Here is a 10,842-nt window from a genome sequence, read left to right as displayed (position 1 = left end):
TACCATTTAATTGTGCCAGAAATGATCTGCGGACCAGCAATCTCCTTGTCGAGGAGGCCCTAACCCTGCAGATCATAGACAGAGAACGCATAGGCCTACTGTATGCTTTGGGTAAAGAACACTTTGCATGTCCAGTGTAGGCTACACGGAGAATGATAGTGTCCTGGAGCGGCCGCACCCATAGTTCGAATTACTGGGGGGTACTATACCCCCCAATGAAGACCCAGTACCCCCCAAAGAGACGGAAATATCAGTTTTGGGGGGGTCAGATAATTTTTCTGATATTGTGAAAAATGTCATTACAGTTACAATACAAGTCAACTCCTATTTTCACCGTAGGAACATTTTAATGTAAAGCGATTTCAGACACCCCTATGGACCGTGGACCGTACCATTTTTAACCACTGAGCAACTGAGATAGAGAACGACTTCTTCACAAGCAAGTGTCAACGTTGAATGACAAAACGCTAGGTAAATTCCTCCAGTAGGCTAAATTCGGTTTGCTGCTGACGTGCATGGGTAAATGTAAGTTGCTATCTGACGTCTAGGTTGTTGAAGATGTGTTATTTTACAACCATCATTTATAAACGTGTTTTGTTCTTTCATCATGTCACATCTTCATACATTGAATTACTGGCTACTTACCTGCTACTTACCTACTGAGGCTAGTAAAGTGGGCCTTGGTTAGTTACCAAGGTTAGTTAGCAAGATAGGCTAATTCTCTATTTAAATCAAGCTTTACATTGTGGTGAGGTAAAATCGATTGTCATTTCCAAGGAGATGAACTCCATAGCCTATGATTATTCTCATTTTATCTTGAATAAATTATTGTGCCCTTTTGAAATTAGTTTGGCACAGATCCTGTGTTTTTATATTACCGGCGGTAGCCTATGCACAAGAGGGTCTGATGTACAGTAGCTAAGCCTAGGCTACATAACATCAGTGAAACCTTTGGAAACATACAAAGACCCAAGTAGCCTAGGCTAAATAGTATGTGTTAGTATTTGAATTTGTTTTTAATTGGTTGGTATTGTTTTTACATTCTATTATTTCATATTTTTAGCTTGATAAATGTAGTTTCATCTGAGAACCCTGATACTATCTTAATGAAACCAGGATTTTATTTTACTCAAAGAGACACTATGAGGAGAAGGAAAGGGCACACAGACATCAGGCACTTTTTTGGTGCTAAAAGAGTAAGGAAATATTAACACTAAGATCTACAAACAATTACATTAAAAGTGTAGGTGCAGTTAGGTTTTATACACTGTTCATATGTGGTTAAGGAAAGGGGTGCTCAGCAGACAGGTACAGGATGAAAGCCGTGAGCAGGCCGCAGGAAGACGACAGGATATATAAGAACGATGAGATATTCTGTAGCCTACTGATTATCAGTTTGTCGCATGTTTAGACCTTGTGTGTGTTGCACAACACATGTTGCACTTAGTGATCACGGTGATGATTGATATGGTAGTGGACCATGATGGTCATAGAAGAAGTGAAGGAGCAGTACCCCCCAATTATGATGGGGTAATTCGCACTCTGGCCGCACCCCCCGCAACTCCACTTCCAATGTCACTGATTCCGAAAGATCCGCCCGACACTTCTGCTTTTTATCTGGTGGTGGTGGAGTTGACCGGACATCTGAGGCTTCAGACGTTACCAATTTATCATCATCCATCGCGTCTGGCCTCTGAAAAAACTTTTAAGGCTAGTCTGCCTGGGCCTGGCCATGTTTGAACCGCCTCACTCATTTGTTCATTGTTTAACATGGACGTTTTACGCGTGCGCTTCCTATTTGAAATGCAGCATAGGCTATGCGTGTTGTTTACTAGCTTACTTTTCAAATGGTAGAGCCTGTTCATTTAAAAACATAGCCAGAGGACGTATAATATAGGCTTACATATTAAGGCTTATTCTCAAATTCATATTGCATGAGGAGACGGGATTATTAGCCAATTTCAATCGGACAATTTGACCGGAGAGATTTAATTTTGTCGGACATTTCACTTTTTTTCCGGCCAATGTCCGGTAATTACCGGACAAAGGAAACCCTGGTATGTGTGTGCATGTGTATCTGTTTATGCACATGTGTGCATATGGAATGGGTTAACATGACCCCTGGAGGCAAACATATGCAAAAAATTGGTCATCCTAGACCCTATGAGAACGATGAGATATTCTGTAGCCTACTGATTATCAGTTTGTCCCTATGGTTCTCAAGATATTCACAGATCAAAACGAAAAACGAGGGTTCCATGCTATCCATGTGGGGCTACATGCCCACCAAGTTTCGGAAGAAGACGGAAAATTTGCCATGCGAAAAAAAAAAAAAATCTGACTAAACCTATATGACCGCCGCTTCGCTGTGCAGCGGTCATAATAATTCCACCGATAAATCATTGGGGATACGTTTAAGTATCTTTACTTTTACTGAAGAAAATTACGTAAAAGTAAAATCTAAATTTTATGTTTTATATTCCTCCCAGGGGTACACTATCCAGAATGTATGTCTGCACAGATTCTGAGCTGTATGTTACTTCAAAATACTCTGCATTGTACTTCAAAATGTAGAGCCAGGCACTTGGATCACAATCCTTGTGTACCAAACTACATCTGAAGCATGCATGTCATGTAACAATGTTCTCCGTCCACACTTCCATTGTTCTAACATTTTCCAAATGTTCTAAGCCCTGACATGTCTGAGAAGTGTTTGTTGTTATGGAAACCATGCACTATTCTATCAGGAAGTTCACAGGTGTGTTCAAATTCAGTTTTGTGGAAGCATTCCATTTTCATGGCAACCCTTTCATCCAGCTCCCCGGTATGTTGTCTGAGGACTACCACCAAAAGCTGTTTGCGAGGGTTCACATATGTTCACAAACGCTCAACTATGTTTGAGAATTGAAACGCACCCCCTGACCACGCCAGTGAACCTGACATCTTCAAATGTATGAAATACTGTCTTCGGTGGTGGTAAACACTAACACAGTTTTGGTGTAAACAGAAGGTGTACATTGAGAAGTAATTATGGATTTGCCTGGGATTTGGACAGGGCCTCAGACACACAGGGAGGATGGAGAGAAATAAAAAGAAAACAGAGAATGAAGAGAGGAAGTGAGCAAAAGGAGGAAGGAAAGAGGGAGGGGCCCTGCAGGATAGAAATGGAGTGACAGGTGACAGAGCCAATCAGGGCTGGGGGTGGATAATGACGGTGTCAGAGGTGACTATTAATGTTCTGGTCCTTTCACACTCTTCCTTTTTATTCACCTGCTCTCCTCTCTCGCTCTCTCTCTCTATCTCTCTCGCCTGGAGTGATTGTCTTCCGAGGTCGGGCAAATGAAGAAAAATCTCGTCTCCCTGTGACATATGCAGACGAGTGTGAGATGGAGGGTGAATTATAAATCACCAAACTGACACCGAGACACAGACCCAACCTTTTTACGGCCTCTTTCACCATCATCTTTTAACCACCCCACCACACACACACACACACACACACACACACACACACACACACCCTACCACCATCAAAGACCAACACTAGCAAGGTCTTTGAGGAGTTCATTGTAAGCAGAGTGGACCTAAGAAAGAGATAAGGAAAAGGAAACCATAAGTCACACTTGCGAGAAGAACAATGGCCGCCACCCTAATGTTCACAGGGGACATAAAAGGCCAGGCGTGTAGACATTCTCTCCTCCCACAGATAAGGTCTGATGGTGAACGTCGGCATCTGCCACCCTCCAGAGAAATAACGATTCCTCCGAAACAAAAAGAGAAGTGTTACACATTTTTCTTTTTTTTTGCTTTACTATCTGTTTCTTTTCTTCCTCGTGGCTGTTTTGATCAGATAGAAAATAACGGGGGGAGAGCCAGACTGTATTCTCCTTAAGGACAATATACCAGGGAGTGTAAAAGCTTCCATTATTCTCTGTCAGATGGAGGGGAAATGCATTCATTTATTGTAGTGTGCGCCTAGTGGAAGGGATTTATTTGTGCCAAGACTATCACGTAGTTATTTAACAACGCTGGTTGTCTATGGACTTGAAGATTATATCAGCTCTCTAAGACGTCCACACCTGTCAATTTAACATGACTGAAATATGTGATGTCAGTTATTGAAATCTGTGAGTCTAACCCTACTCATATTCTAAAGACAACAGGTGCATGAGCAGCATATTGTTGCATTTGAGCAGCATGTTACAGCCATTGGTCAAGTGTTGAGTATAAGGTATTAAGCATTAAGTACGACCACAGTCCAGGTAGAGGGAGAGCAGCTTCACAGAAGAGAACTTCTGACGGCAAATTTGAGGAAAAGTTGGTAAACCACCCTTCTCACCTAATTTGAGGGTGCTGATTCTGAATATGTTGTTTACCAAGCTCAATTCTGAGTTCTAAGCCACATAATCAGCATTTTAACATAAAATAGCGATTTTCTTTGCTTATTTTTCCCTAAATTGGATTGATTTCAAAAGTAATCACTAAAACCAAATAAAATTGTTCTCTAAATACACTAAATACATGTTTGAGCATTAAAGAAACCATTCTATTAATGTATTTAATGGGAACATGATTACAGTTAACATGTAATAAACTCGGAAATTCTAATCAAAACACAACCATATTTTTATTGCTAACATAGTCAGTCACTCATCTGGTGTTTAATGCATTTCATCACAATAACAAGTTGCACAGATAACCTTCAACTCAGAATATATCCTACAGTATGAACTTAGATAGCGGGAATAAGCCTAATGCAGAACTGCATCTACCGTCAGTAACAACCGACAAGTAAAAAACATTTTACTTCTAGTAACACTGGATTTGGTATGTGTGCTTGCCTCTATACTAGAGCTTGATAATGAGCTCTTCTAATATGACATTGAGCAGCATCACTTGTTGGTGGTAGAGCCTCCGATCCTCGACATCTAGAAAACAGAGTGGCTCTGGCATAGTGTTGTCACGATACCAAAATTATGACTTTGATACAATACCTGCCATAAATATCTTGATACTTTCGATACTGAAACGATATCCAAATCCTAAAATATCTGGAAAAGAAAAGGAGGCCTCCTCCAAGTGTATTGAGTCATTTGTGTTGAATTTGGTGCACTTTTGGTCAATTCTGGGTTTTAAACTTCTAAACGTCCTACATAATTATTATTTTGTAGTCAGTAAAATAGTAGTTTGTGTGTGATTAAGTCCTTTATTGTTTGTTATAGCTCATTTATATTGTGTGGTGTTTTGGCAATAAATTACCTTTAAATAGCCAAAGTAGGCTAGATCAAGGTTAGTAAGGTCAATTACTGCATGCAAGTCACTTAATGCTATGCAGAAGAGCCTAATCTTTAGACCATCTGATGTACTATAGGCTACCCTAGGCCTTTCTGTGTTTTTGGGATTTCTTTGACAGTTGCAAAGGGAAAAAAGTGAAGATAGTCTTCTTTGCTCCCAGTGTAATTTCAACCACTCAGGTCTTAATCAGATAGGCCTACACCATTATCTGTTGCAATATCTGTGTGCTGTGTGCATTAGGTCTATTTCTTTGACAGTTAACATAATTTGCTACCACATAACAAATACCAAATAACAATACAAAAGTTTCTTACAACTTTCCTGCATACTTCTTAAATGTGCTGCAGTCAGATGGGTGTCCTAAAGACATAACTAGATCTTGAGCATCTATTACCAGTGTTGAATGAGCAGTTTTTGCAGTGATCACTACTGGACATTCCACATTGCTAGACAGCACTTGAGTGAGGATAGACTTATTTCCACTTAACAAATAACCATCGCTATCTGCAATAGCTACAGTACATTAATCAGTTCATAGCTAAGGATTTGTCCTAGGTCCACTTCCCTTTCAGCATCATATGCAGTAATGATGCACTGGAGAATGTTTCTTTTTGTTGCACTATAAAGGATATCTTGTCTAAATTGTTTTGGTGTTTCCAGCTAAAACAGTTATTCCCCAACAGATTAACATCCAGCTTGACTCAACTTCACTAACCCCAACTAGATCGGCACGTAACTTGGGCGTTGTAATTGATGACCGACTTAACTTCTCTGAGCATGTAGCTTATTGCAAAATCATGTCAGTGTATGCTTTACAACATTAGGAAGATCAGACCTTATCTGACACAAGATTCCACACAACGTCTTGTTTAAACCATGGTCATCTCCAAGCTGGACTATTGTAATTCACTATTAGTTGGCTTACCCGCTTGTGTAATAAGATCATTACAGCTGATTCAGAATGCTGGAGCACGCCTGGTCTTCAATCAGCCAAAGAGGACACATGTAACTCCTCTCCTAGTTACTCTCCATTGGCTTCCATAGGACACTGACTGGATCTGCTCCTAGTTATTTTAATTCAATAATCAAGGCATACGGTATATCCCCAACCGCCTACTGCAGTCTTCTGATGAGCGTCTGTTATGTCGACCAGTCATAAACACTACTGTAGGTCTAATTCAAGACTCTTTTCCTCAGTGGTTCCATGTTGGTCGAATGAGTTGCCCAGTGGTCTCCGTTCCTGTTTTAGTTTTGGGTTGTTTAAGAGGGGTCTAAAGACATTCCTGTTCAACATGCACCTAGTTATTTAAGTGCTTCTTATGCGTTATGGTTTGTATAATATTGTTTTATTTCCATTAGGCTGTTGATTAATTTGACATTGTTTATTATTGATATTCTCCTTAATGTAGTCTTAACATGGCATTTTTATATTATTGATTGAATGGATATTATTGTTTATTGCTTTTCCCCTCATTTTCATTGCTTATTTTATTAGGCTATTGATTGAATTGACATTGTTGTTTATTATTGCTATCCTCCTTATTATAGTTTGACCAACACACACACTCCAGCACACTCTTCCATTTTTCTGCATGGCTGAAATTTGAATGATAGGAAAGAGCACCAGTGAGATGTTTTAACTAGGACAGCACAGTCTCCTTTACAGTAAAAAAAAATGTAGTGTAAATCCTCTGTAAAGACTGACAACTGTTCATAATAGTTAGTGACAAAGTACTTTCTACAGAAAAATGAGCAGTCACCTACTATTCTATCAATTTATTATCAAGGAATCTATTTTGTTTCTAAACGTCATACTGAATTTTATTATTTCAATTTATATTTTAGTTGTAGCTTATTTTCATTTGCTTCTTGAGGGTCATTGGGGTAATTCCTGTCCTGTCCTACAACATATCTGATACATAAAGAGTATATTAATGCCTTATTTTTTGCAATTCTTATGATATCTGATGGCAAAACCAAAAAGTATGTGAATTATGCTAATTATGCTAATTAGCAAGCTTAAAACTCAAACAAAATATTTGAATTCAGCACCCTCAAATTGTGTAAAATAGCCCCTTTACTGACTTTTCCTCAAATTTTTTCAGTTTGTTCGCCCAGCATCCTTCTTCTTTGTGCTTCCTCCCCAGCATACCACAACATAGAAGAGGACGCTGGCGACAACAGACTGGCAAAACATCCTGAGGAGCTTACTGCAGACATTGAAGGACCGCAGCCTCCTCAGGAAGTACAGCCTGCTCTGCCCTTTCTTGTAGAGTGCTTCAGTATTGGCTGACCAGTCCAGTTTATTGTCCAGGTGTAAGCCAAGGGCGTAGGTTTGGTCTCAGCTTTGGTGGGGACACATCCCCAACTGCTGTTGTCACGATACCAACATTATCTTGATTTCGATACTTTTGCGATTTTTATAAATTTGATTCGGTTTGTGTGATTTGTGAGATCATTGACATCAGTGGCAATCATAGAAAGTGATGGTTGTCATAGGTTTCTATTTCATATTTTGGAATTCATATAAACTTTATATTGTTAATTATTTATAGTATTTTATGATTTGCATAATTGCTAATAGCTAAATATATTTAGTAATTTGAATACATCACATTGATATTTAAATTATTAGGCTACACTTGTCTTTAATATCATCACATTTGTGGTGTGTAGGCTAAATCTAATTGAGTGCCTGTCACTTTAAGTAGAACTTTCAGTCTTACGGTTTTCGGCTAGTGAAAAATAGTTTTCGCAAGTGCAAGGATATGTGGATTCAATTAATCATGTTTGCTATGTCATTAGATAAAATAAATGTTCATAAAACTAACAAGTCAAAGAAAATCTTTCTGGGATGAGATCATAGAAGAGATATCTGGTGTCTCGCAATATTAATTTCTGACTATGACTATGGAAATGCAGCATAGTTTATCTTTTATTGCGCAGGCTACATTCACAAATACATTAGCCTAAATTAACAGAATATATGAACAAACGTCTCGGATCCATTGTTTATGGCGACTGCAAGATTGTAGCTCAATTAACAGTGAGTGATGGTGACTTAAGTATAAGTATATATACTCTTTTGATCCCGTGAGGGAAATTTGGTCTCTGCATTTATCCCAATCCGTGAATTAGTGAAACACACACAGCACACAGTGAGGTGAAGCACACACTAATCCTGGCGCAGTGAGCTGCCTGCATCAACAGCGGCGCTCGGGGAGCAGTGAGGGGTTAGGTGCCTTGCTCAAGGGCACTTCAGCTGTGCCTACTGGTCGGGGTTCGAACCGGCAACCCTCCGGTTACAGGTCTGAAGTGCTAACCAGTAGGCAACGGCCTGCCCCAAAAGGACTTCTATTCTGTGCTATAGCCTATGCGATTATCCGTGCGGCACACCCTTATTCAATATGACTCCTAACTTTGGTTGAAAGATTAAAGAAGCTAGGTTTAGCTATGGCAGTATCCTGGGTAATATCCTAACAGCTAATGTTATTTTACACAGTAAAATCCGCATTTTAAAAGCCTGGTCACCAGTTTGGCTAGTTATTTTGCCTACTTAGACTCATAATGAAAAAAGCTTATGTCCCCTTTCTTCTTTTTGGGTGGCATAGCTGATCTACAAACCACAAAAAGGGGCAAACATGTGCATGGAGAAGGGCAAAGGGCATATCAACATGTTTTACTCTGACCTTTTATGGGGTATGTATTGGCAGACAGCCCTGGTAACTTACCGTTGTCGTTGACACACGCGCTCGCTTGACTACCTGTGCTTTTCGAGTGGAGGGACTTGCCTAAAAGGACTTTGGTATGTATATATACTCTTTTGATCCCGTGAGGAAAATTTGGTCTCTGCATTTATCCCAATCCGTGACACACAGTGAGGTGAAGCACACACTAATCCCAGCGCAGTGAGCTGCCTGCAACAACAGCGGCGCTTGGGGAGCAGTGAGGGGTTAGGTGCCTTGCTCAAGGGCACTTCAGCCGTACCTACTGGTCGGGGTTCGAACCGGCAACCCTCCGGTAACAAGTCCGAGTGCCCTCAATGTTCTTTCAAACGGGTCTTCAGAAAGAAAGAAATTCTAGCCCATGTCTTGGATAACTTTTCATGTGGAATGAACATCCACAGAACTCTTTTAGTTGTCATCTTCTCTGTGGTGTTGGTTGTCAGAAACATTTTGTCAATGCTCTAAACTCTTAAACGAGAGACACACACACACACACACACACACACACACACACACACTCACTCACAGACAGGCAGACAAAACACACTAGAGTGCAAGAGACAACAAATCGATCAGGAGCAGAAGAAAGGACTCACACACCACGTCTCACATTGATTGACTGACTGACGTTTCAAGCATCATACTCTTCCTCAATCGTTTCCAGAGTATTCTTCTTGTGGCTGTGCACATAGAGTTACCTAGCTACGATCCCCCTCAGCAGTAAACTTAGCCGTAGAGGTGAGATTTGTACACGTTGGTGTGTCTTTAGAGGGGAATCAAGAGGTCAAATTGTATGTGTTTCACGTTTTGTTACAATTGAGTAGACATTGATTTTCCGAGCGTGCGTATGTGCAACCCTTGGCGAAATTAAACGCCACCCAAACAGAAACAGTGGAAGCCTTGCTTTGTTTGAGCTAATATATTACATAATAACAAGATCAACAATCGTACAATGGAAACTGTCCTCTACACGCCCCCCTTAAACTATCTAAGCTTTGGATGGACAAACAGCTTACCAATTGATGACCTGATTGTGTTTCAACAATGTATTTCCAGTCATTATCATAAAAAGAGAGTTCAAAATACATAACAGGAAATACAACGCTTCTTGGCAGACAGTGTCTAGAGAGCATAATGGCTTTAGAGTGGTATTTGAGTATTTCTTTCTCTCCTGCTGTTGCTTTCAATCTTCTCTCTCTCTCTGTAATCTATCCAATTTTCTTACGTGTTTTCTCTCATTTGTGATTAACAGCAACATGAGAGTCCTCCTGGACATTCTGAATGTTCCAGTGAGTGAGTGAGAGAGATAGAGATAGACAGAGAAAGAGAGAGAGAGAGAGAGAGAGCAAGAAAGAGAGGGAAGATGAGAGACCCCTATGGTCGCATTTCTGTTGCAGTGCAGAAGCATGTGCTCCCGGTGCTTTGAGTGCCTGAAGTCACACCGCTTCTATTTTTAGACCCGCTCCCCTGACAGTAGCTGCTGAAGCCTGGACATAATGCTGTAGAGGCAAAAATATCGGCTGTTAATATGACCGCCATTGATTGAGGCTTTGCGTCATGCCACGGAGATGCATCAGAAATCTAATCTTTTTCCTTCTACCGGTACTTATTTCTGTTTTTGTCACAGAACAGCTTGGATTATTAAGAGCAGTTCTTTATCTCGGCATATATTGACTTTTTTTTTTACTTGAAAGAGAGAGGGGGGCATGGGGGGGAGAGAGAAAGAGAGAAAGATCTTGTGAACTATGGGTTTGAGACAGGCCCGGCTGCTGTGAACCATTTGAGACAGAACCGGCTGCTGTCATTTTTAAAGTTCAATAGG

This window comes from Alosa alosa, chromosome 21 (assembly GCF_017589495.1).
Source record: "Alosa alosa isolate M-15738 ecotype Scorff River chromosome 21, AALO_Geno_1.1, whole genome shotgun sequence".
Taxonomy (NCBI): domain Eukaryota; kingdom Metazoa; phylum Chordata; class Actinopteri; order Clupeiformes; family Clupeidae; genus Alosa; species Alosa alosa.
The sequence above is the reverse complement of the archived record's forward strand: the minus strand, read 5'-3'. Positions refer to the sequence as shown.